Source organism: Oncorhynchus tshawytscha, linkage group LG06 (assembly GCF_018296145.1).
Source record: "Oncorhynchus tshawytscha isolate Ot180627B linkage group LG06, Otsh_v2.0, whole genome shotgun sequence".
NCBI classification, from domain to species: Eukaryota; Metazoa; Chordata; class Actinopteri; order Salmoniformes; family Salmonidae; genus Oncorhynchus; species Oncorhynchus tshawytscha.
Window position 1 is genome coordinate 49,070,813 of NC_056434.1, and position 26,188 is coordinate 49,097,000.

The window sequence follows — 26,188 nt, forward strand, 5'->3', positions numbered from 1 at the left end:
GAAGACATCACAACTATGAAATAACACATATGGAATCATGTAGTAACCAAAAAAGTGTTAAACAAATTAGATCCTTCAAAGTAGCCACCCTATGCCTTGATGACAGCTTTGTATACTCTTGGCATTCTCTCAACCAGCTTCATGAGGAATGCTTTTCCAACAGTCTTGAAGGAGTTAACACATATGTTGAGCACTTTTTGGCTGCTTTTCCTTCACCCTGCAGTCCAACTTATCCCAAACCATCTTAATTAGGTTGAGGTCGGGTAATTGTGTAGGCCAGGTCATCTCCTTCTTGGTCACTCTCCTCCTTGGTCAAATAGTCTGTTGAAAAACAAATGATAGTGGGACTAAGTGCACACCAGATTGGATGGTGTATCGCTGCAGAATGTGGTGGTAGCCACGCTGGTTAAGTGTGCCTTGAATTCTAAATAAATCACTGACAGTGTTACCAGCAAAGCACCCCCACACCACCACACCTCCTCTTCCATGATTCATGGTGGGAACTGTAAATAGCCCATCCAACTACCTCATCCCCATACTGTTATTCATTTTATTTATTTTGCTCCTTTGCACCCCAGTATCTCTACTTGCACACTCATCTTCTGCACATCTATCACTCCAGTGTTTAATTGCTATATTGTAATTATTTCGTCACTATGGCCCATTTATTGCCTTACCTCCCTTATCCTACCTCATTTGCACACACTGTATATAGATTTTTCCTATTGTATTATTGACTGCATGTTTGTTTATTCCATGTGTAACTCTGTGTTGTTGTTTGTGTCCCACCGCTTTGTTTTATCTTGGCCAGGTCACAGTTGTAAATGTGAACTTGTTCTCAACTAGCCTACCTGGCTAAATGAAGGTGAAATTAATAAAAAAATAAAAACATGCAGAGATAATCCGTTCACCTTGTCTGCATCTCACTAACACTCTGCGGTTGTAACCAAAGATCTCAAATTTGGACTCATCAGACCAAAACTTTCACCGATCTAATGTCCATTGCATGTGTTTCTTTGCCCAAGCAAGTCTCTTCTTATTATTGGTGTCCTTTTAGTAGTGGTTTCTTTGCATCAATTTGCTATGAAGGCCTGATTCACGCAGTCTCCTCTGAACAGGTGTGTCTGTTACTTGAACTCTGTGAAGCATTTATTTGGGCTCAATTTCTGAGGCTGGTAACTCTATTGAACTTATCCTCTGCAGCAGAGGTAATTTTAGGTCTTCCTATCCTGTGGTGGTCCTCATGAGAGCCAGATTCACCATAGCGCTGGATGGTTTTTGCGACTGCACTAGAAGAAACTTTCAAAGTTCTTGGAATTTTCCGCATTGACTGACCTTCGTGTTAAAGTAATGATGGACTGTTGTTTCTCTTAGCTTATTTGAGCTATTCAACAGATAATGTGATACTTCTACTCCTGCTCCACCTCTCTGGCGCTCAACGTTGCCAGTTTATTCATTATTACGCACACCTGCCACCATCGTTACGCGCACCTGTGCTTCACGAGACTCACCTGGACTCCATCACCTTCCTGATTACCTCCCCTATATCTGACACTCCCTTTGGGTTTTTTCCCCAGGCACTATCGACTCTGTTTCATGTCTGTACGCTACTCGTGTTTCTTGTTTTGGTCAATGTTCCGATATTTATTAAAGTATTTACTAAAGTCACTTCCTGTACTTGCTTTCCGATTCTTAGCGTACACAGTACAGAATAACGCATCCCCAAAGGGAAGCAACAGGGATTTATCTTTTTTTTTTTACTGGTGACGTTGGGTTGGTTGGTTGAAGCAACCGTGGATGCCTCAGCCTCAGCAGAAGCAACCGGTCCGCTCCCGGTTCTTGGGACCTTCCCTCTGGTCGGCGTCCCGTCTACTCCTGTTCCCCATCTCCGGCACTCGACCTTCGCAAGTTTATATATTATTATGTGCGCTTCATCAAAATCAAATCAAATTTATTTATATAGCCCTTTGTACATCAACTGATACCTCAAAGTGCTGTACAGAAACCCAGCCTAAAACACCAAACAGCAAGCAATGCAGGCCAGGAAAAACTCCCTAGAAAGGCCAACATCTAGGAAGAAACCTAGAGAGGAACCAGGCTCTTCTGGCAGTGCCGGGTGGAGATTATAACAGAACATGGCCAAGATGTTCATAAATGACCAGCATGGTCAAATAATGGGTCTGGGACAGGTAGCACGTCCGGTGAACAGGTCAGGATTCCATAGCCACAGGCAGAACAGTTGAAACTGGAGCAGCAGCACGGCCAGGTGGACTGGGGACAGCAAGGAGTCATCATGCCAGGTAGTCCTGAGGCACGGTCCTAGGGCTCAGGTCCTCCGAGAGAGAGAAAGAGAGAATTAGAGAGAGCATACTTAAATTCACACAGGACACCGGATAAGACAGGAGAAGTACTCCAGATATAACAAACTGACCATAGCCCCCCGACACAAACTACTGCAGCATAAATACTGGTGGCTGACACAGGAGGGGTCAGGAGACACTGTGGCCCCATCCGATGATACCCCCAGACAGGGCCAAACAGGAAGGATATAACCCCAGGAAGATCAACCACCAACTTACCATCCTGAGACAAGGCTGACCCACAAAGATCAACCCCACTCACATCAGTGACTCACCCCTCCTCCTATGGACAGCATGAAAGAGCACCAGTAAGCCAGTGACTCAGCCCCTGTAATAGGATTAGAGGCAGAGAATCCCAGTGGAGAGAGGGGAACCGGCCAGGCAGAGACAGCAAGGGCGGTTCGTTGCTCCAGAGCCTTTCCGTTCACCTTCACACTCCTGGGCCAGACTACACTCAATCATATGACCCACTGAAGAGATGAGTCTTCAGTAAAGACGTAAAGGGTTTGCGTCTCTCACATGGGTAGGCAGACCATTCCATAAAAATGGAGCTCTATAGGAGAAAGCCCTGCCACCAGCTGTTTGCTTAGAAATTCTAGGGACAATTAGGAGGCCTGCGTCTTGTGACCGTAGCGTACGTGTAGGTATGTACGGCAGCACCAAATCAGAGAGATAGGTAGGAACAAGCCCATGTAATGCTTTGTAGGTTAGCAGTAAAACGTTGAAATCAGCCCTTGCCTTGACAGGAAGCCAGTGTAGGGAGGCTAGCACTGGAGTAATATGATCAAATGTTTTGGTTCTAGTCAGGATTCTAGCAGCCGTATTGGGCACTGAAGTTTATTTACTGCTTTATCCAGGTAGCCGGAAAGTAGAGCATTGCAGTAGTCTAACCTAGAATTAACAAAAGCATGGATTAATTTTTCTGCATCATTTTTGGACAGAAAGTTTCAGATTTTTTGCAATGTTACGTAGATGGAAAAAAGCTGTCCTTGAAACAGTCTTGATATGTTAGTCAAAAGAGAGATCAGGGTCCAGAGTAACTCCGAGGTCCTTCACAGTTTTATTTGAGACGACTGTACAACCATTAAGATTAATTGCCAGATTCAACAGAAGATCTCTTTGTTTCTTGGGACCTAGAACAAGCATCTCGGTTTTGTCCGAGTTTAAAAGTAGAACGTTTGCAGCCATCCACTTCCTTATGTCTGAAACACAGGCTTCTGGCAAGGGCAATTTTGGGGCTTCACCATGTTTCATTGAAATATACAGCTGTGTGTCATCCGCATAGCAGTGAAAGTTAACATTATGTTTTTGAATGACATCCCCAAGAGGTAAAATATATAGTGAAAACAATAGTGGTCCTAAAACGGAACCTTGAGGAACACCGACATTTACAGTTGATTTGTCAGAGGACAAGCCATTCAGAGACAAACTGATATCTTTGACAGATAAGATCTAAACCAGGTCAGAACTTGTCCGTGTAGACCAATTTGGGTTTCCAATCTCTCAAAGAATGTGGTGATCGATGGTATCAAAAGCAGCACTAAGGTCTAGGAGCACGAGGACAGATGCAGAGCCTCGGTCTGATGCCATTAAGAGGTAATTTACCACCTTCACAAGTGCAGTCTCAGTGCTGTGATGGGGTCTAAAACCCATAAAACTTCATGAGATTCACCTGGACTCCATCACCTTCCTGATTTCCTCCCCTATATCTCTCTCTCCCTTTGGTTCTTTCCCCATGCGTTGACTCCATTTCTGTTTTTCATGTCTGTACGCTGCTCTTGTTTATTGTTTTATTCAATTCTGATATTTATTGTATTCACTCTCTGTACTGGCTTACCAATTCTTAGTGTGCACATTACAATATGGACTTGATCTTTTACCAAATAAGGCTATCTTCTGTACAGTATACCACCCCTACCATGTTTGATTGGCTAAAATGCATTAGGAAAGAACATCCACAAATTAGCTTAACAAGGCACACCTGTTTGACACTTGTTTTGGTTTCTACATGATTCCATACGTATTAGTCTCGACAACGTAGAAAATAGTAAAAATTAAGAAAAACCCTGGAATTGTCACGGATTCCCCCGGTACTGCTGCTCATTCTATGCACCAGCGCCAGAGGTCTTTCTCACCAGCCTCTAGGCATTACTGAACTGTTTCTCTATGCACACCTGGTTCCCATTTCCCCTGATTAGTAATTACAGTTGAAATCAGACGTTTACATATACTTAGGTTGGATTCATTAAAAGTCATTTTTCCACCATTCCACAAATTTCTTGTTAACAAACTATAGTTTTGGCAAGTTGGTTCTACTTTTTGCATGACACTAGTAATATTCCCAACAATTTATTTAACTTATAATTCACTATCAAAATTCCAGTGGGTCAGAAGTTTACATACACTAAGATGACTGTGGCTCTAAAGTGTGGAAAATTCTGGAAAAGGATGTCATGGCTTTAGAAGCTGCTGATAGGCTAATTGACATCAATTGAGTCCATTGGAGGAGTACCTGTGGATGTATTTCAAGGCTTACCTTCAAACTTATTGCCTCTTTGCTTGACATCATGGGAAAATCAAAAGAAATAAGCCAAGACCTCAGAAATAAAAATTGTAGACCTCCACAAGTCTGGTTCATCCTTGGGAGCAATTTCCAAATGCCTGAAGGTACCACGTTCATCTGTACAAACAATAGTACACAAGGATAAATACCATGGGACCACACAGCTGTCATACCGCTCAGGAAGGAGACGCGTCTCCAAGAGATGAACGTACTTTGTTGCAAAAAGTGCAAATCAATCCCAGAACAACAGCAAAGGACCTTATGAAGATGCTGGAGGAAACGGGTACAAAAGTATCTAAATCCACAGTAAAACGAGTCCTATATCGACATAACCTGAAAGGCCGCTCAACAAGAAAGAAGCCACAGCTCCAATATCGCCATAAAAGCCAGACTAGGGTTTGAAACTCCACATGGGGACCAAGATTGTACTTTTTGGAGAACTGTCCTCTGGTCTGATGAAACAAAAATAGAATTGCTTGGCCTTAATGACCATTGTTATGCTTGGAGGGAAACGGGTGAGGCTTGCAAGCCGAAGAACACCACCACAACCGTGAAGCACGGGGGTGGCAGCATCATGTTGAGGGGGTGTTTTGCTGCCCTGACCTCAATCCTATAAAACATGTGTGGGCAGAACTCAAACTGTGTGTATGCAAGAAGGCCTGCAAACCTGACTCCCTTACACCAGCTCTGTCAGGAGGAAGGGGCCAAAATTCACCGAACTTATTGTTTGAAGCTTGTGGAAGGCTAGCCAAAACGTTTGACCCAAGTTAAACAATTTAAAGACAATGCTACGAAATACTAATTGTGTGTAAACTTCTGACCCACTGGGAATGTGATGAAAGAAATAAAATAATTCTCTACTATTTTTCTGACATTTCACATTCTTAAAAAATAAAGTGGTGATCCTATCTGACCTAAGACAGGAAATTTTTACTAGGATTAAATGGCAGGAAATGTGAAAACCTGAATTTAAATGTATGTAAACTTCCAAATTCAACTGTATATGTGCTCTCTGTTCACCATTGTTTTGTTCATTATTGTTCCCATTTTTGCTGGTCTTGTCAGTACTTGTGGATGCGGCCTTCATGCTGCGTGTATTGTGCACTTATCACCAGTCTCGTCCCGTGTTTTGTTATTACAGGTCTCGTCCTGTGTATTTACTAGCGGATTAACCTCGCTCTTTTGTTTGGGTTTCATCCCTGTGTTTTTGTATACGTGTTTGTTTTGGGCTTCGTCCCTGTGCCTTTCATAGCATGTTGTATTTTTGGGTGGAGTATTAAAACCCCCTATTACGTATTTCTGCGCCTGTCTCCAATCTTTTATACAACGTGACAGAATAACCGACCCAAAATTGAGACATCGAGAATGGCCCGTCTGACAGCGCCGCAACTTCGGCCGCTGCAACTGGCCCGTTCGACCCCACCGCAACTTCGGCCGCTGCAACTGGCCCGTTCGACCCCACCGCAACTTCGGCCGCTGCAACTGGCCCGTTCGACCCCGCCACAACTTCGGCCACTGCAACTGGCCCTTTTGACGCCGCCACAACTTCGGTCAACAACTGGTCCGTCCAACGCCGCCGCAACTTTGGCAGCTGCAACTGGCCCTGACCGAACCACACCGCATCCCTGTGGTTATCCTCAAGGTCAGTGTCGTTCCACTGCTAGTGCAGCATGTCAGGGGGTGGGGTACGGTCACGGCTTCCCCCGGTACTGATGCCCATTGCGTGCACCAGCTCCGGAGTTCTACGTCACCGGCCTCTAGGTATCACTAAAAACTGTTTCATTACACACAGGGGCAAAAAAGTATTTAGTCAGCCACCAATTGTGCAAGTTCTCCCACTTAAAGATGAGAGAGGCCTGTAATTTATCATAGGTACACTTCAACTATGACAGACAAAATGAAAAAGAAAATCACATTGTAGGATTTTTAATGAATTTATTTGCAAATTATGGTGGAAAATAAGTATTTGGTCACCTACAAGCAAGATTTCTGGCTCTCACAGACCTGTAACTTCTTCTTTAAGAGGCTCCTCTGTCCTCCACTTGTTACCTGTATCAATGGCACCTGTTTGAACTTTTTATCAGTATAAAAGACACCTGTCCACAACCTCAAACAGTCACACTCCAAACTCCACTATGGCCAAGACCAAAGAGCTGTCAAAGGACACCAGAAACAAAATTGTAGACCTGCACCAGCTGGGAAGACTGAATCTGCAATAGGTAAGCAGCTTGGTTTGAAGAAATCAACTGTGGGAGGAATTATTAGGAAATGGAAGACATACAAGACCACTGATAATCTCCCTCGATCTGGGGCTCCATGCAAGATCTCACCCTGTGAGGTCAAAATGATCACAAGAACGGTGCGCAAAAATCCCAGAACCACACAGGGGGACCTAGTGAATCACCTGCAGAGAGCTGGGACCAAAGTAACAAAGCCTACCATCAGTAACACACTACGCCGCCAGGGACTCAAATCCTGCAGTGCCAGACGTGTCCCCCTGCTTAAGCCAGTACATGTCCAGGCCCGTCTGAAGTTTGCTAGAGAGCATTTGGATGATCCAGAAGAAGATTGGGAGAATGTCATATGGTCAGATGAAAGCAAAATAGAACTTTTTGGTAAAAACTCAACTCGTCGTGTTTGGAGGACAAAGAATGCGGAGTTGCATCCAAAGAACACCATATCTACTGTGAAGTATGGTGGTGGAAACATCATGTTTTTCTGCAAAGGGACCAGGACGACTGATCCGTGTAAAGGAAAGAATGAATGGGGCCATGTATCGTGAGATTTTGAGTGAAAACCTCCTTCCATCAGCAAGGGCATTGAAGATGAAACGTGGCTGGGTCTTTCAGCATGACAATAATACCAAACACACTGCCCGGGCAACGAAGGAAGCATTTCAAGGTCCTGGAGTGGCCTAGCCAGTCTCCAGATCTCAACCCCATAGAAAATCTTTGGAGGGAGTCGAAAGTCTGTGTTGCCCAGCAACAGCCCCAAAACATCACTGCTCTAGAGGAGATCTGCATGGAGGAATGGGCCAAAATACCAGCAACAGTGTGTGAAAACCTTGTGAAGACTTACAGAAAACGTTTGACCTCTGTCATTGCCAACAAAGGGTATATAACAAAGTATTGAGAAACTTTTGTTATTGACCAAATACTTATTTGCCCCACTGTATGTGCCCTCTATTCACCATTGTTTTGTTGGTTGTTGTTCCCATGTCCGTTGGTCTTGTGGTTTTGTTCTGCGCGTATTGTGTACTTGTTATTAAGGGTCTCGTCCCTTGTATCATTACAGGTCTCGTCCCGTGTATTTATTAGAGGTTTAACATCACTCTGTTTGTTACATCCCTATGTTTGTATACGTGTTTGCTTTGAGCTTCGTCCCTGTGCCTTTCATGTCATGTTGTATTTTTGGGTGGAGTATTAAAACCCCCTACTATGTATTCTTGTGCCTGTCTGCAATAATTTATACATGACAGGAATGAGTAGGTGGGTCCTGTCACGAAACGGCTCGAAGCCCATTGTTATGACTTGAGTGAGGACCCAAAAGCGGTTTAACAAAAACAGAGTCCTTTAATGTAAAAAACACAGGGAAGACATAGATCCTCTTCAGATGTAGAAAAATGGCAAAATAGACAACCCTCAGAGAGGGCGACAAATGAAACAGAAAGTCCTTCTGATATTTACAAAAGAGTCCCCTTCTTAGCAGCAGAGGAGAATAGCTGGGTTGCGGCGACAGACTGCTGGTCTCTCTGGGTAGGCGCGGGTCGTAGCGGACAGAGGTACCTGATAACACGTAGCATCAGAAGAACAGGCAGATTCCGACAGGATGGGACAAGGGTGAAGCAAACAAGACGATAGTTTGGTTCTGGCATGAGAAACTCAAACGAGAATCTGACAAAGAAAGAAGCAGGAACAGAGAGAGAAATAGAGACCTAATCAGAGGGAAAAAGGGAACAGGTGGGAAAAGAGTGAACGAGGTAGTTAGGGAAGATGAACAGCTGGGGGAAGGAGAGGAAGAGAAGGTAACCTAATACGACCAGCAGAGGGAAACGGAGTGAAGAGAAAGAACAGGAACAAGACATAATATGACAATACATGACAGTACCCCCACTCACCGAGCGCCTCCTGGCACACTCGAGGAGGAAACCTGGCGGCAACGGAGGAAATCATCGATCAGCGAACGGTCCAGCACGTCCCGAGAGGGAACCCAACTCCTTTCCTCAGGACCGTACCCCTCCCAATCTACTAGGTACTGATGACCACGACCCTGTGTAGATAGGTGCGCCCTCGACAAGGATGGGGGGAGACGAGACGGGGGGCGCGAAGAACGGGCTTAACACAGGAGACATGGAAGACCGGGTGGACGCGACGAAGATATCGCGGGAGAAGAAGTCGCACTGCGACAGGATTAATGATCTGAGAAATACGGAACGGACCAATGAACCGCGGGGTCAACTTGCGAGAAGCTGTCTTAAGGGGAAGGTTTTGAGTGGAGAGCCATACTCTCTGACCGCGACAATATCTAGGACTCTTAGTTCTACGCTTATTAGCGGCTCTCACAGTCTGCGCCCTATAACGGCAAAGTGCAGACCTGACCCTCTTCCAGGTGCGCTCACAACGTTGGACAAAAGCCTGAGCGGAGGGGACGCAGGACTCGGCGAGCTGAGACGAGAACAGCGGAGGCTGGTACCCGAGGCTACTCTGAAAAGGAGATAGACCGGTCGCAGACGAAGGAAGCGAGTTGTGGGTGTATTCTGCCCAGGGAAGCTGTTCTGACCAAGACGCAGGGTTACGAAAAGAAAGACTGCGTAAGATGCGACCAATAGTCTGATTGGCCCGTTCTGCTTGACCGTTAGACTGAAAGCCGGAAGAGAGACTGACGGAAGCTCCAATCAAACGGCAAAACTCCCTCCAAAATTGAGACGTGAATTGCGGACCCCTGTCCGAAACGACGTCTGACGGAAGGCCATGAATTCTGAAAACATTCTCGATGATGATTTGTGCCGTTTCTTTAGCAGAAGGGAGCTTAGCGAGGGGAATAAAATGAGCCGCCTTAGAGAACCTATCGACAACCGTAAGAATAACAGTCTTCCCCACTGACGAAGGCAGTCCGGTGATAAAATCTAAGTCGATGTGAGACCACGGTCGAGAGGGAATGGGAAGCGTCTGAGACGGCCGGCAGGAGGGGAGTTACCGGACTTAGTCTGCGCGCAGACCGAACAAGCTGCCACAAAACGACGCGTGTCAAGCTCCCGAGTGGGCCACCAAAACCGCTGGCGAATGGAAGCAAGCGTACCCCGAACGCCGGGGTGGCCGGCTAACTTGGCAGAGTGAGCCCACTGAAGAACGGCCAGACGAGTAGGAACGGGAACGAAAAGAAGGTTCCTAGGACAAGCGCGCGGCGACGGAGTGTGAGTGAGTGCTTGCTTTACCTGCCTCTCAATTCCCCAGACAGTCAACCCGACAACACGCCCCTCAGGGAGAATCCCCTTGGGGTCGGTGGAGACTACTGAAGAACTGAAGAGACGAGATAAAGCATCAGGCTTGGTGTTCTTAGAGCCCGGACGATAAGAAATTACAAACTCGAAACGAGCGAAAAACAGCGCCCAACGAGCCTGACGCGCATTAAGTCGTTTGGGAGAACGGATGTACTCAAGGTTCCTATGGTCAGTCCAAACGACAAAAGGAACGGTCCCCCCCTCCAACCACTGTCGCCATTCGCCTAGGGCTAAGCGGATGGCGAGCAGTTCGCGGTTTCCCACATCATAGTTACGTTCCGACGGCGACAGGCGATGAGAAAAATACGCGCAAGGGTGGACCTTGTCGTCAGAGAGGGAGCGCTGAGAAAGAATGGCTCCCACGCCCACCTCTGACGCGTCAACCTCGACAACGAACTGTCTAGAGACGTCAGGTGTAACAAGGATAGGTGCGGATGTAAAGCGATTCTTGAGAAGATCAAAAGCTCCCTGGGCGGAATCGGACCACTTAAAGCACGTCTTGACAGAAGTAAGGGCTGTGAGGGGAGCTGCCACCTGACCGAAATTACGGATGAAACGACGATAGAAATTTGCGAAGCCGAGAAAGCGCTGCAGCTCGACGCGTGACTTAGGAACCGGCCAATCAGTGACAGCTTGGACCTTAGCGGGATCCATCTTAATGCCTTCAGCGGAAATAACAGAACAGAGAAATGTGACGGAGGAGGCATGAAAAGTGCACTTCTCAGCCTTCACATAAAGACAATTCTCTAAAAGGCGCTGGAGGACACGTCGAACGTGCTGAACATGAATCTGGAGTGACGGTGAAAAAAAATCAGGATATCGTCAAGGTAGACGAAAACAAAGATGTTCAGCATGTCTCTCAGGACGTCATTTACTAATGCCTGAAAGACAGCTGGAGCGTTTGCAAGGCCGAAAGGAAGAACCCGGTATTCAAAGTGCCCTAACGGAGTGTTAAACGCCGTTTTCCACTCGTCCCCCTCCCTGACGCGCACGAGATGGTAAGCGTTACGAAGGTCCAACTTAGTGAAAAACCTGGCTCCCTGCAGGATCTCGAAGGCTGAAGACATAAGAGGAAGCGGATAACGATTCTTAACTGTTATGTCATTCAGCCCTCGATAATCTATGCAGGGGCGCAGGGACCCGTCCTTCTTCTTAACAAAAAAACCCCGCTCCGGCGGGAGAGGAGGAGGGGACTATGGTACCGGCGTCGAGAGCTACAGACAAATAATCTTCGAGAGCCTTACGTTCGGGAGCCGACAGAGAGTATAGTCTACCCCGGGGGGTTCCTGGAAGGAGATCAATACTACAATCATACGACCGGTGCGGAGGAAGAGAGGTGGCCCTGGACCGACTGAACACCGTGCGCAGATCGTGATATTCCTCCGGCACCCTCGTCAAATCACCAGGCTCCTCCTGTGAAGAAGAGGAAACAGGAGGGATAGCAGACATTAAACATTTCACATGACAAGAGACGTTCCAGGAGAGGATAGAATTACTAGACCAATTAATAGAAGGATTATGACAAACTAGCCAGGGATGACCCAAAACAACAGGTGTAAAAGGTGAACGAAAAATTAAAAAAGAAATGGTTTCGCTATGATTACCAGAGACAGTGAGGGTTAAAGGTAGCGTTTCACGCTGAATCCCGGGGAGAGGACTCCCATCCAGAGCGAACAAGGCCGTGGGCTCCTTTAACTGTCTGAGAGGAATGTCATGTTCCCGAGCCCAGGTCTCGTCCATAAAGCAGCCCTCCGCCCCAGAGTCTATCAAGGCGCTGCAGGAAGCTGACGAACCGGTCCAGCGTAGATGGGCCGACAAGGTAGTGCAGGATCTTGAAGGAGAGACCAGAGTAGTAGCGCTCACCAGTAGCCCTCCTCTTACTGATGAGCTCTGGCTTTTACTGGACATGAAGTGACAAAATGACCAGCGGAACCGCAATAGAGACAGAGGCGGTTGGTGATTCTCCGTTCCCTCTCCTTAGTCGAGATGCGGATACCCCCAGCTGCATAGGCTCAGCACCCGAGCCGGCGGAGGAAGATGGTAGTGATGCGGAGAGGGGGCAACGGAGAACGCGAGCTCTTTTCCCCGAGCTCGGTGACGAAGATCAACCCGTCGCTCTATGCGAATAGCGAGTTCAATCAAGGAATCCACGCTGGAGGGAACCTCCCGGGAGAGAATCTCATCCTTTACCTCAGCGCGGAGACCCTCCAGAAAACGAGCGAGCAAAGCTGGCTCGTTCCAGTCACTGGAGGCAGCAAGAGTGCGAAACTCAATAGAGTAATCTGTTATGGATCGATTACCTTGACATAGGGAAGCCAGGACCCTGGAAGCTTCCTTCCCAAAAACAGAACGATCAAAAACCCGTATCATCTCCTCCTTAAAGTCCTGATACTGGTTAGTACACTCAGCCCTCGCCTCCCAGATAGCCGTGCCCCACTCACGAGCCCGTCCAGTAAGGAGAGATATGACGTAGGCGATACGAGCTGTGCTCCTGGAGTAAGTGTTGGGCTGGAGAGAAAACACAATATCACACTGGGTGAGGAACGAGCGGCATTCAGTGGCCTCCCCAGAGTAACACGGCGGGTTATTGATTCTGGGCTCCGGAGATTCGGAAGCCCTGGAAGTGGCCGGTGGATCGAGGCGGAGATGGTGAACCTGTCTTGTGAGGTCGGAGACTTGGGCGGTCAGGGTCTCAACGGCATGTCGAGCAACAGACAATTCCTGCTCGTGTCTGCCTAGCATCGCTCCCTGGATCTCGACGGCTGAGTGGAAAGGATCCGAAATCGCTGGGTCCATTCTTGGTCAGATTCTTCTGTTATGACTTGAGTGAGGACCCAAAAGCGGTTTAACAAAAACAGAGTCCTTTAATGTAAAAAACACATGGAAGACATAAATCCTCTTCAGATGTAGAAAAATGGCAAAATAGACAACCCTCAGAGAGGGCGACAAATGAAACAGAAAGTCCTTCTGATATTTACAAAAGAGTCCCCTTCTTAGCAGCAGAGGAGAATAGCTGGGTTGCGGCGACAGACTGCTGGTCTCTCTGGGTAGGCGCGGGTCGTAGCGGACAGAGGTACCTGATAACACGTAGCATCAGAAGAACAGGCAGATTCCGACAGGATGGGACAAGGGTGAAGCAAACAAGACGATAGTTTGGTTCTGGCATGAGAAACTCAAACGAGAATCTGACAAAGAAAGAAGCAGGAACAGAGAGAGAAATAGAGACCTAATCAGAGGGAAAAAGGGAACAGGTGGGAAAAGAGTGAACGAGGTAGTTAGGGAAGATGAGGAACAGCTGGGGGAAGGAGAGGAAGAGAAGGTAACCTAATATGACCAGCAGAGGGAAACGGAGTGAAGAGAAAGAACAGGAACATGACAATACATGACACCCATAACAAAAGGGAGACAACGTGGAGATAAAGAATAGCAAAATATATTTATTAACTGAAGTAAAGTAAATACAATTAACAATGGTGTGTGTTTAGTCAGTAGTGTAAGTGAGTGGTCGCTTGTATACATGTGATAATGAGGGGTGTTGAAAGGAGCCAACGCAAACAAACCAAATAGCCATAAAAATGCCACAACCAAAATCTGTCTGTCTGCATGGAGAGTATTCTCAATGAATGGGGAAGAGGTGCATTTATCCTGGGACACCCGAACCCAGGTGTCTCCCATTTTACTGACACCCTCCCGGCTCCTCCACCGACATCTTATTAAAGAAAAAAGCGCAAAGAGAGAGAATTCAGCAAACAGAGTGTGAGGGTCGTCACAGTCCAAACTTTTGACTGGTACTGTATATCTAAAACAAGTGCGATTTATATTTACAATTCCCTTATCCAAACGGATTACTAATTTATCTAGTTCTTATATACAGTAGTTCTTATCAAGTTGTAAATTACTGTGTATGGAGAATGGTGTTATTTCTATCTGAAAAAAATTAAGTAAATGCTTCTTCCACTTGGAACCGGTAGGTTCACAAAACCTTATGAAGACACCACCGAAAAACGAATAGCAGGTGAGTAGCATGATATTCTCATGCTTAAATTCAAGGTCAGAATACACATGGAGAGAAAAGTGCATGAAAAAGGAATGACACCTACGCTTAAACATGGTTCCGACATAAAGACAAGGCTATTTATTTTGGATTTGACCTCTGTGTGCCTGTGGAACCTCTCAAAACTCTCCCGGTTAATTAAAGCAACAATGTAAGACCCATTCGATGGGAAAGAAGAGTGAAGGATGACAGAATATTATACAGCATCTCTGTGGAAAATTTTACAAAAGGGAGCCGTGAATGGACACTGGTGTAATTTGTGCTTAATTGTCGTCAGAGAAATTGTGGTAGTAACAATCACTCTTCTTGTGAGGTACAAACGTCCTATTTTTCTTCAATAGCTAATAAATAGATCAGAGACCCCTGTCTTGTTCCTCTTGACAAGTTGAGAGGCTCTGATCTTTGACTACTTGTATTAGAGTTGGATGTGAGTCTCTCCCGATCTGTAGCCTGTACACAGATCTAGCTGTGCTGTCTTGCCAATTCCTATGGTCATTGTCATAGACTAGCCCGTCTCTCTGCAGCCAAACTCTGAGTCAGGTTGCCTCCATGAGGCAGGATTTAACTGCAGGGAGAGGTGGATGTTTATCAGACAACCTGGTATTTAACTTTGTAGGACACATTTGTATTGATTGGTCTTTGTAATTTTCTCTGCAGTAGATTGAGCCCCTCTTCACAGGCTGGCTGTGTGCTTTAAAACAAACATGCAGAGCTGGGAGCTTCGCTGTCGCTGAGTCATTTGGGCCTTGGAGACCCACTTCACATTATCATTACAGTGGTTTAGCCTCAATAGACTACCAAAATGGGTGTTTGTTTAGTTGAAGAGACACACATTACATGTTGGCCTACCCAACAGTGTATAACAAAGCAATAAGGCCCGAGGGGGTGTGGTATATGGCCAATATACCATAGCTAAGGGCTGTTCTTATGCATGACGCAATGCGGAGTGCCTGGATACAGCCCTTAGCCGTGGTATTTTGGCCATATACCACAAACCCCCGAGGTGCCTTATTGCTATTATGAACTGGTTACAAATGTTTTGTCATACTCGTGGTATATGGTATGATATACCATAGCTGTCAGCCAATCAGCATTCAGGACTCGAACCACCCAGTTTATAATTGAAATTGTGGGGCCGGTCTTTCACTAGTATAACCACACATTTATACAAATCTTGTGTTAAAATAACAGATTTTTGCTTTGCCAAAACATGATTCCTTGTATATCTAGTTTGCTTACTCTAGATGAACAAGTAGTTTACACTCACATTAAAAGGTTATTCAATTCAAGAATGCAGTACAGAAGCTACATTTGAATCAACTCCAAAAAGGAGTAGAGTGGAACTTCCACACGCCAGAAATGGCCATCACGCTCCCTCAAACAAATTTCTCTGACCATCTATGGCCCTGTTTTGTGAGTCAGTGGACCACACTGAGTGCTGCCCCTACTTCACCTGAATTCTCTATTCATGGCCTCTCTCATTCTGTCAGCTTTGAAGTGGCGGCGAGTACCAGTCAGACCCTGAAATACACAAGGCCCCCTTTCAGAATAACGAACACTTCAAATCAGGCTTGTTCTCTGCCTCAGCTAAAAAATAAAGTATAGTTTCAGTGTATAGCTCTGCTGTGACTGGGGTACTCAAAATCAAAGCTGAGGGGGTATCTTAGTGCTTGTAAGAGATATGATAGCTGCACAGCAGATATTGGGGGATAGTGTGGCACACAGTTTCAGTGTTGCCATGATTTCATCAGGTCTGGAATGGACATAATTGGAACTGCAAAGGCACATGAAAAATGTTTCAGAGTTCTCACAAGATGTGAATGGCGCAATCCAATTTATGATAAAGATCTGCCATACACAAAATATAGAATTATCCTTCTCAGTGATATCTTCAGTAATATAGGCGTAACATGACTACGGTATGTAACACAGGATAGAGTTTACTGAACTTGCTTCCCCCATATAAAAAGAGCAATAGTTTGACATCAATTCCACTTTTTTTTTAATAGCCATTAAGTCTTAACAAAACACATATTTAAAAGTAAAGTACTTAAAGTAACACCTAACATACACTGCTCAAAAAAATAAAGGGAACACTTAAACAACACAATGTAATTCCAAGTCAATCACACTTCTGTGAAATCAAACTGTCCACTTAGGAAGCAACACTGATTGACAATAAATTCCACATGCTGTTGTGCAAATGGAATAGACAACAGGTTGAAATTATAGGCAATTAGCAAGACCTCAGACCACTTCTCAGGTCCTATGCTTCCTGGCTGATGTTTTGGTCACTTTTGAATGCTGGCGGTGCTTTCACTCTAGTGGTAGCATGAGACGGAGTCTGCAACCCACACAAGTGGCTCAGGTAGTGCAGCTCATCCAGGATGGCACATCAATGCGAGCTGTGGCAAGAAGGTTTGCTGTGTCTGTCAGCGTAGTGTCCAAAGCATGGAGGCGCTACCAGGAGACAGGCCCTACATCAGGAGACATGGAGGAGGCCGTAGGAGGGCAACAACCCAGCAGCAGGACCGCTACCTCTGCCTTTGTGCAAGGAGGAGCAGGAGGAGCACTGCCAGAGCCCTGCAAAATGACCTCCAGCAGTCCACAAATGTGCATGTGTCTGCTCAAACGGTCAGAAACAGACTCCATGACGGTGGTATGAGGGCCTGACGTCGGGGTTGTGCTTACAGCCCAACACCGTGCAGGATGTTTGGCATTTGCCAGAGAACACCAAGATTGGCAAATTAGCCACTGGCGCTCTGTGCTCTTCACAGATGAAAGCAGGTTCACACTGAGCACATGAGACAGACATGACAGAGTCTGGAGACGCCGTGGAGAACATTCTGCTGCTAGCAAAATCCTCCAGCATGACCGGTTTGGCGGTGGGTCAGTGAATGGTGTGGAGCGGCATTTCTTTGGGGGGCCGCACAGCCCTTCATGTGCTCGCCAGAGGTAGCCTGACTGCCATTAGGTACCGAGATGAGATCCTCAGACCCCTTGTGGGACCATATGCTGGTGCGGTTGGCCCTGGGTTCCTCCTAATGCAAGACCTCATGTGGCTGGAGTGTGTCAGCAGTTCCTGCAAGGGGAAGGCATTGATGCTATGGATTGGCCCGACCGTTCCCCAGACCTGAATCCAATTGAGCACATCTGGGACATCATGTCTCTCTCCATCCACCAACGCCACGTTGCACCACAGACTGTCCAGGAGTTGGCGGATGCTTTAGTCCAGGTCTGGGAGGAGATCCCTCAGGAGACCATCCGCCACCTCATCAAGAGTATGTCCAGGCATTGTAGGGATGTCATACAGGCATGTGGAGGCCACACACACTACTGAGCCTCATTTTGACTTGTTTTAAGGACATTACATCAATGTTGGATCAGCCTGTAGTGTGGTTTTCCACTTTAATTTTGAGTGTGGCTCCAAATTCAGACCTCCATGGGTTGATAAATTTGATTTCCATTGATAATTTTTGTGATTTTGTTGTCAGCACATTCAACTGTGTAAAAATAAAGTATTTAATAAGAATATTTCATTCATTCAGATCTAGGATGTGTTATTTTAGTGTTCCCTTTATTTTTTTGAGCAGTGTATTTTAATTGTCATCTTGCTAAAATACTGTATCTGACAGTGTTTGTGTGTGCGTGTGTATGTTCAAGCTAAAGGTCACACTGTCACGCGGGACTAGGTGTGTGAGGAAGGAATCAGGCGCAGAGAGTTCCACAGGGAAAAAGTGCACTTTAATCCGGCACAAATAAACAAGCCCACAACACAGGGCGCGGAAATATATGGACCACCCAAAACACAGGGTGCCAGGTCCAGAACACGAACACACCTAACTAACGCACACACGTAACACAAAATGAATCCCGCACAAAACAAGGGCGGGTAAACGTATTTTAAATAAGGAAGCCCATCAAGCACACACAAAAGAACACAGGTGCAACTAATAAGACAAAAAAAACAGACAACGAAAAAGGGATTGGTGGCAGCTAGTAGGCCGGTGACTATGACCGCCGAGCACCGTCCGAACAGTACCCCCGCGGCCCGGAGGGCAAGGTGCCGGGCGATCTGGGTGGAGGCGGTGGAAGTCTCTCAGGAGAGAAGGATCCAAAATGTCCTCCACTGGTACCCAGCACCTCTCCTCCAGACTGTACCCCTCCCAGTCCACGAGGTACTGTAGGCCCCTCACCCGGCGTCTCGAGTCCAGAATGCCACGCACTGTTTACGCCAAGGATCCCTCGATGCCCAGAGGTGGTGGAGGGACCTCAGGCACCTCACCTTCCTGAAAGGGACCACGTGACGGTGGTGTCCCGCCACGCTAGCTCCCTGCGGACGTCCTCCCTGAGGCCATATCGGAAATGGTCTATCAAAGCTCTGTCGTTCCACCCTGCTCCTGTGGCCAAGGTAATGAACTCCAGGGCAAAGTCCTGCGCGCTCTTCGTCTCCTGTCGCAGGTGGAACAGCCATTCACCCGCCGCACGACCCTCTGGTGGGTGATCGAACACAGATCCCTCGCCGAGTCTGGGCCATTCCACACTGCGTTTGCCCACTCTAGGGCTTGTTTAACTTGGGTCAAACATCCTTGGAGACAGACACTGTTCACAGATAGTCACCACCAGGATTGTTTAACTTGGGTCAAACGTTTCGGGTAGCCTTCCACAAGCTTCCCACAATAAGTTGGGTGAATTTTGTCCCATTCCTCTTGACAGAGCTGGTGTTAATGAGTCAGGTTTGTAGGCCTTCTTCCTTGCACACACTTTCTCAGTTTTGCCCACACATTTTCTGTGGGATTGAGGTCAGGGCTTTGGGATGGCCACTCCAATACCTTGACTTTGTTGTCCTTAAGCCATTTTGCCACAACTTTGGAAGTATGCTTGGAGTCATTGTCCATTTGGAAGACCTATTTGCGACCAAACTTTAACTTCCTGACTGATGTCTTGAGATGTCACTTCAATATATCCACATAATTTCCTTTCTCATGAAGCCATCTATTTTGTGAAGTGCACCCTCCTGCAGAAAAGCACCCCCACAACATGATGCTGCCACCCCCGTGCGTCATGGTTGGGATGGGTTTCTTCGGCTTGCAAAGGTCCCCCTTTCCCTCCAAATGTAACAATTGTCAAACAGTTCTATTTTTGTTTCATCAGACCAGAGTACATTTCTCCAAAAAGTATGATCTTTGTCCCCATGTGGAGTTGCAAACCATAGTTTGTCTTTTTATGATGGTTTTGGAGCAGTGGCTTCTTTCTTTTATTTATTTTATTTTACTTTACCTTTATTTAACTAGGCAAGTCAGTTAAGAACAAATTCTTATTTTCAATGACGGCCTAGGAACAGTGGGTTAACTGCCTGTTCAGGGGCAGAACGACAGATTTGTACCTTGTCACCTCGGGGGTTTGAACTTGCAACCTTCCGGTTACTAGTCCAACGCTCTAACCACTAGGCTACCCTGCCGCCCCAAGGCTGCTCCTTGCTGAGCAGCCTTTCAGTTTATGTGGATTTAGATACTTTAGTACCCATATCCTCCAGCATCTTCACAAGGTCCTTCGCTGTTGTTCTGGGATTGATTTGCTCTTTTCGCACCAAAGTACGTTCATCTCCAGGAGACAGAAAGTGTCTCCTTCCTGAATGGTATGACGGCTGCATGGTCCCATGGTGTTTATACTTGCGTTCTATTGTTTGTACAGATGAACGTGTTATCTTCAGGCATTTGGAAATTGCTCCCAAGGATGAACCAGACTTTTGACGGTCTACAATTATTTTTCTGAGGTCTTGGTTGATTTCTTTAGATTTTTGCATGATGTCAAGCAAAGAGGCAATGAGTTTGAAGGTAAGCCTTGAAATACATCCACAGGTACACCTCCAATTGACTCAAATGATGTCAATTAGCTTCTGAAGCCATGACATTTTTTGGAATGTTCTAAGCTGTTTAAAGGCACAGTCAACATTGTGTATGCAAACTTCTGAACCACTGGAATTGTGATACAGTGAATTATAAGTGAAATAATCTGTCTGTAAACAATTGTTGGAAAAATTACTTGTGTCATGCACAAAGTAGATGTCCTAACCGACTTGCTAAAACTATAGTTTGTTAACAAGAAACGTGGAGTGGTTGAACAACGACTTTTAATGACTCCAACCTAAGTGTATGTAAACTTCCAACTTCAACTGTACATCACCCTTTTAACTAGCCTAAATAGTTCATTAGGACTTGATGGATGGTATTTATATGCTGTAATACATAGACTATTGGCAAAACATCAGCTGAAAAGAATGACTATACTCCTGTGAACCAAGTGTTCTCCCTCAGTGTGTTGAAAGATACAGTATCTCCTGGGTACACTGAGTCAGAAACAGAATCCTGGTGGTGACTATCTGTGAACAGTGTCTGTCCCCAATGGACAGACCGATACCGGTTGGTTTTGCGGGTGTTTGCTTGAATAATTAATGATTTTTATCAAATGTATATCAGTCTCCTTTTAAATGTAATCAAGCCTGGCTGTACTTGTCTCCCACGGAGGACCTTTCAACATACCTTCCAGGCACTTATTGGGAATTTGCATTTACAATCGCTTCCCCTTCTTGCTGGCTGCTGTAGCCATTCCACTGATTTGGAGAACGGTTATAAACAAAATACAGTAACCTACAGAAGTATTGGGACAGTGACAATTTTTTGTTGTTGTTTTGGCTCTCCAGCACTTTGGATTTCAAATTATACAATGACTATGAGGTTAAAGAGCAGACTGTCAGCTTTAATTTGAAGGTATTTTCATCCATATCAGGTCCCCCCATTTTATGGGACCAAAAGTATTGGGACAAATTCACTTATGTTTATTAAAGTAGTCTAAAGTTAAGTATTTGGTCACATATTCGTAGCACGCAATGACTACATCAAGGCTGTGACTACAAATTTGTTGGCTGCTTGTTTTGCTTCAGATTATTTTGTGCCCAATAGAAATGAAAGGTGAATAATGTATTGTCATTGGAATCACTTTTATTGTAAATAAGAATGGAATATGTTTGTAAACACTTCTATATTAACGTGGATGCTACCATGATTACAGATAATCCTGAATGAATCGTGAATAATGATGAGTGAGAATACAGACCCACAAATACAGGGTGCCATTTGGTACACAATCTAACTCTGAGCCCTCTCATCAGTGTGCTGCAGGGGTTGCATTGCCTCATGATCGTCTCAAAGGCATCACATCACCTGCACTCTAAACATCTATTATGTCTCATCTGTTCTAATGTGGCTGTGGTCTGACATCATCATTTATAGTTCAGAACAACCTGGTAGCTGAGGCAACATAATGGGTTTGACCTAAGGTAGAAGTTACATAAAAAATTGTGTGCAATGCCTGGATTGTCTCATCCTTCTTTTCAATTCCTTAAACAACAAGAGATTTATTGTTGTGTCCATGTGCTTGTGTGTGTGTATCCGTGTGTGCGCTTATTGTATGTGTGTGTGTGCCACTATTTCAATTTTGATAGTTTATTTTTAGCTCTGTATTGTTGAAAAAGGACCCGAAAGTAAGCATTTCACTGTTAATCTACACCTGTTGTTTACGAAGTGTGTGTGTGTGAGGCGGTCCTGGATATAGGAAAGAAACACTAATTGCCTGCAGACGGAATCCAGACATTAAAATGGAATTCAACAATATACAAAAATGTATTGAACTCAGTAGGAAATCAACTAAATGTATTGAAATAGTCATTTTCTTAAGTTTGTCATATGACAACAGAATGCATCAGTGATTCGTATTTCCTGCAACTTTCTGAAGAGGCACTGAGAATTCCCCGTCTGTGTGTGTGCGGTGCGAGCGTCTACCACTTTGTGTAGCCACTAGCAATGATGCTGATAAAGTCTTCTCAATTCAATGTTAACTACAAAGTAGCCTATGCTTACCTGGCAGAATGATATTATTATTTTCATCAATACAGTGGGTATTTGTTTCGCTCTACCACCACAGGTGCGCTACAAAAAACACCAAACAACAGCCTCTTGCTACAGTAGGTGCACACTGGAACTAAAGGGTAATTACACCCCAAAATTGACTAGAACTAAACAAAAAAATCAGACCTCGAAAGTGGTCTCTTGATGTGGTTTAAGCATTGCTGTGGACTTACAACATCCAATCGAGTTGTTTTTCTATTAATAAAGTGTGATTTTGAAAAACCTGGGAAAACAAAACAGAGAAAACGGAACTTGGAAAAAAATCTAACAGACTTTATAGGGCCCTACCTGTAGTCTCTGCAGGCTCTCTTCCAAGCTCTTCTGACCTTGAGCATGGCTCTTAAAATATGATATGCCCTTACATGCACTGTACCTGGAAGTTGGAGAAATAACGTGTAAACCATTCCATAAATCCTATAACTCCTGGGTCATTAATTCTCCTCTTCCTGAGCACTAGCTAGCTTGCGTGATCTGACTTACAGACACGTTCAATATCTCCCACAATGGCCAGGAGTTGAAACACCGCTCTTAATAACATGCCGTCATCCGAACATCGTACTCCCTAAAGCCGTCTCTCTTTGGGAGTAGTAGGTTAGAGACTGCCTGAGTGACACTAATATTTTGTGTTACATGTAAATCAGGGGGTAATGAAAAGATGAAGTCTCTTCTGTCAAGCTCCCAGTGTAATGCCTTAATGTTAACACCTCTGCTGTTTAATTTCGTTTCATCCTTTCGTTTTTACCATCCCGTCATGTTGTGAAACAGCAGATCAAAGGCTTAAAGGAGAATTAGTAGTCTTTTTCCTTCTTGATTTAACTTGATAGGACATCTAATTGGATTAGTACTATCATTACTTTTACTTTTTCACTTATTTCAAGAGGTTTAACCCATCAAATTGTCTTTTGCTAAAAAAAAATTGAGCGGAAAACTGGTGCGTCCATCAATGGAGTGACTAGTGCGATGTATTGTGGGACAGCCAGGCTAGCTTTTGGGTGCTGCTGGAGAGTTAGTGTGTGACAGGAGTGACACGTGTATTTTATGGAGTTCTTCAGGGGCTTTTGGGGGAATTTCGTTCCAAGCACAGCTCCTCAAGGTTTGAATTAGCCTTTTGATCTGCTAATCAATTTGGAGAGGGAGAAGAAATTAACTGTGGATTTTCCACTCTTTCGCTCTCAGCCGACAAGCAAATTAATCACTCTTGCTGCATTTCATTCAATTTTTAGGGAAGAGAAGTTGGTAAAAAAAAATAATAATAATGTAATACTTTTAATACGGGGTCTATTACTGGTTACAGAGCTAGGCCAGAACATCTGAATATGACAAAGAAATTAATAATTCACAATCAGTGTTGTTGAGTAGTGAACTCAATGTAGTTCAACTACTCATTTAATTACATTTTGCAGTTGCTTGGTTGTCTTTGAACTAAATTCAAATCTAGGCAGTTTTTTCAGTAGTTAATTACTTTATTGCATTTCAGCAGTGTAGCTTACTACTGCAACTACACATTTGCAAAAAAAAAGTAATACAATTGTATTTGTCACATGCTTTGTAAACAACAGGTGTAGACTGACAGTGACATGGTTACTTCCCAACAATGCAGAGAGAAAAATATTGAAAAATAATAAAATGAGGAATAAATACACAATGAATAACGATAATGTGGTTGTATACACAGGGTACCAGTCGATGTGAAGGGGTATGAGGTAATTGAGGTATACATGTAAATATAGGTAGAGTAAAGTGACTAGGTAACAGGACAGATAATAAACAGTAGCAACAGCATGTGTGATGAGTGGAAAGAAGGTCAATGCAGTTAGTTTGGATAGCTATTTGTTTAATATTTAGTGGTCTTATGGCTTGGGGGTAGAAGCTGTTCAGGTCCTGTTGGTTCCAGACTTCCAGGTGCATCGGCACATCTTACTCTGCGGTGACAGAGAGAACAGTCTATGACTTGGGTAGCTGGAGGCTTTACTCCAGCACTGCCTGCTATAGAGGTCCTGGATGACACGGAGCTCGGCCTCAATGATGTACTGGGCCGTACACACTACCCTCTGTAGTGGGTTGCAATCGGATGCAAAGCAGTTGCCATACTAAACGGTGATGCAGCCAGTCAAGATGTTCTCAATGGTTCAGCTGGATAACTTGTTCAATCTTTTCAGCCTCCTGAGGGGTAAGAAGCGTAACCGTGCCTTCTTCATGACTGTGTTGGTGTGTGCGGACTGTGTGGATGTTAATTCCTTAGTGATGTGGACACAAAAGAACGTGAATCTCACAATCCGCTCCACTACAGCCTTGTCGGTGTGGATGGGGGCGTGCTCAAGCTGACATTGAGGGAAAGGTTGTTGTCCTGGCACCACACTGCCAGGTCACAGACCTCCTCTCTATAGGTGGTCTCATTGTCATTTGGGGATCAGGCTTACTACCGTCGTGTTGTCAGCAAACTTAATGATGGCGATGGAGTCATGCGCGGCCACACAGTCATGGGTGAACAGGGAGTATGGGAGGAGACTAAGTATGCACTCCTGAGGGACCCCCGTGTTGAAGTTCAGCATGGCAGATGTATAGTCTACCCTCACCACCTGGGGCGGCCCGACAGGAAGTCTAGGATCCAGTTGCAAATGGAGGTGTTCAGTCCCATGGTCCTGAACTTAGTGATGAGCTTGGAGGGCACTTTTTTGTTGAATGCTGAGCTGTACAGTCATGGCCAAAAGTTTTGAGAATGACACAAATATTAATTTCCACAAAGTTTGCTGCTTCAGTGTCTTTAGGTATTTTTTGTCAGATGTTACTATGGAATACTGAAGTACAATTACAAGCATTTCACAAGTGTCAAAGGCTTTTATTGACAATTACATTAAGTTGATGCAAAGAGTCAATATTTTTAGTGATGACCTTTCTTTTTCAAGACCTCTGCAATTCGCCCTGTCATGCTGTCAATTAACTTCTGGGCCACACTGATGGCAGTCCATTCTTGCATAATCAATGCTTGGAGTTTGTCAGAATTTGTGGGTTTTTGTTTGTCCACCCGCCTCTTGAGGATTGACCATCAGTTCTCAATGGGATTAAGGTCTGGGAAGTTTCCTGGCCATGGACCCAAAATATTGATGTTTTGTTCCCCGAGCCACTTAGTTATCACTTTTGCCTTATGGCAAGGTGCTCCATGATTTAGGTACAATCTTACCAGCAGCAATATCCTTGCCTTTGAAGCCCTTTTTGTGTAAAGCAATGATGATGACACGTGTTTCCTTGCAGGTAACCATGGTTGACATAGGAAGAACAATGATTCCAAGCACCACCCTCCTTTTCAAGCTTCCAGTCTGTTATTTGAACTCAATCAGCATGACAGAGTGATCTCCAGCCTTGTCCTTGTCAACACTCACACCTGTGTTAACGAGAGAATCACTGACATGATGTCAGCTGGTCCTTTTGTGGCAGGGCTGAAATGCAGTGGAAATGTTTTTGGGGGATTCAGTTCATTTGCATGGCAAAGAGGGACTTTGCAATTAATTGCAATTCATCTGATCACTCTTCATAACATTCTGGAGTATATGCAAATTGCCATCATACAAACTGAGGCAGCAGACTTTGAATATTCATGTGTCATTCTCAAAACGTTTGGCCACGACTACATTCTCACATAGGTGTTCCTCTTGTCCAGCTTTGAGAGGGCCGTGTGGAGAGCAATAGTAATTGCATCATCTGTTCGGGCGGTATGCGAATTGGAGTGGGTTCAGGGAGTCTAGG

The 26,188-nt window shown here is 45.1% G+C and overlaps 1 pseudogene; it reads right to left on the reverse strand.

The window, feature by feature from the left end:
* Positions 1-24,996, reverse strand: part of LOC112253492 — a 107,410-nt pseudogene extending 82,414 nt beyond the window's left edge.
* Positions 24,997-26,188: the final 1,192 nt, after the last annotated feature.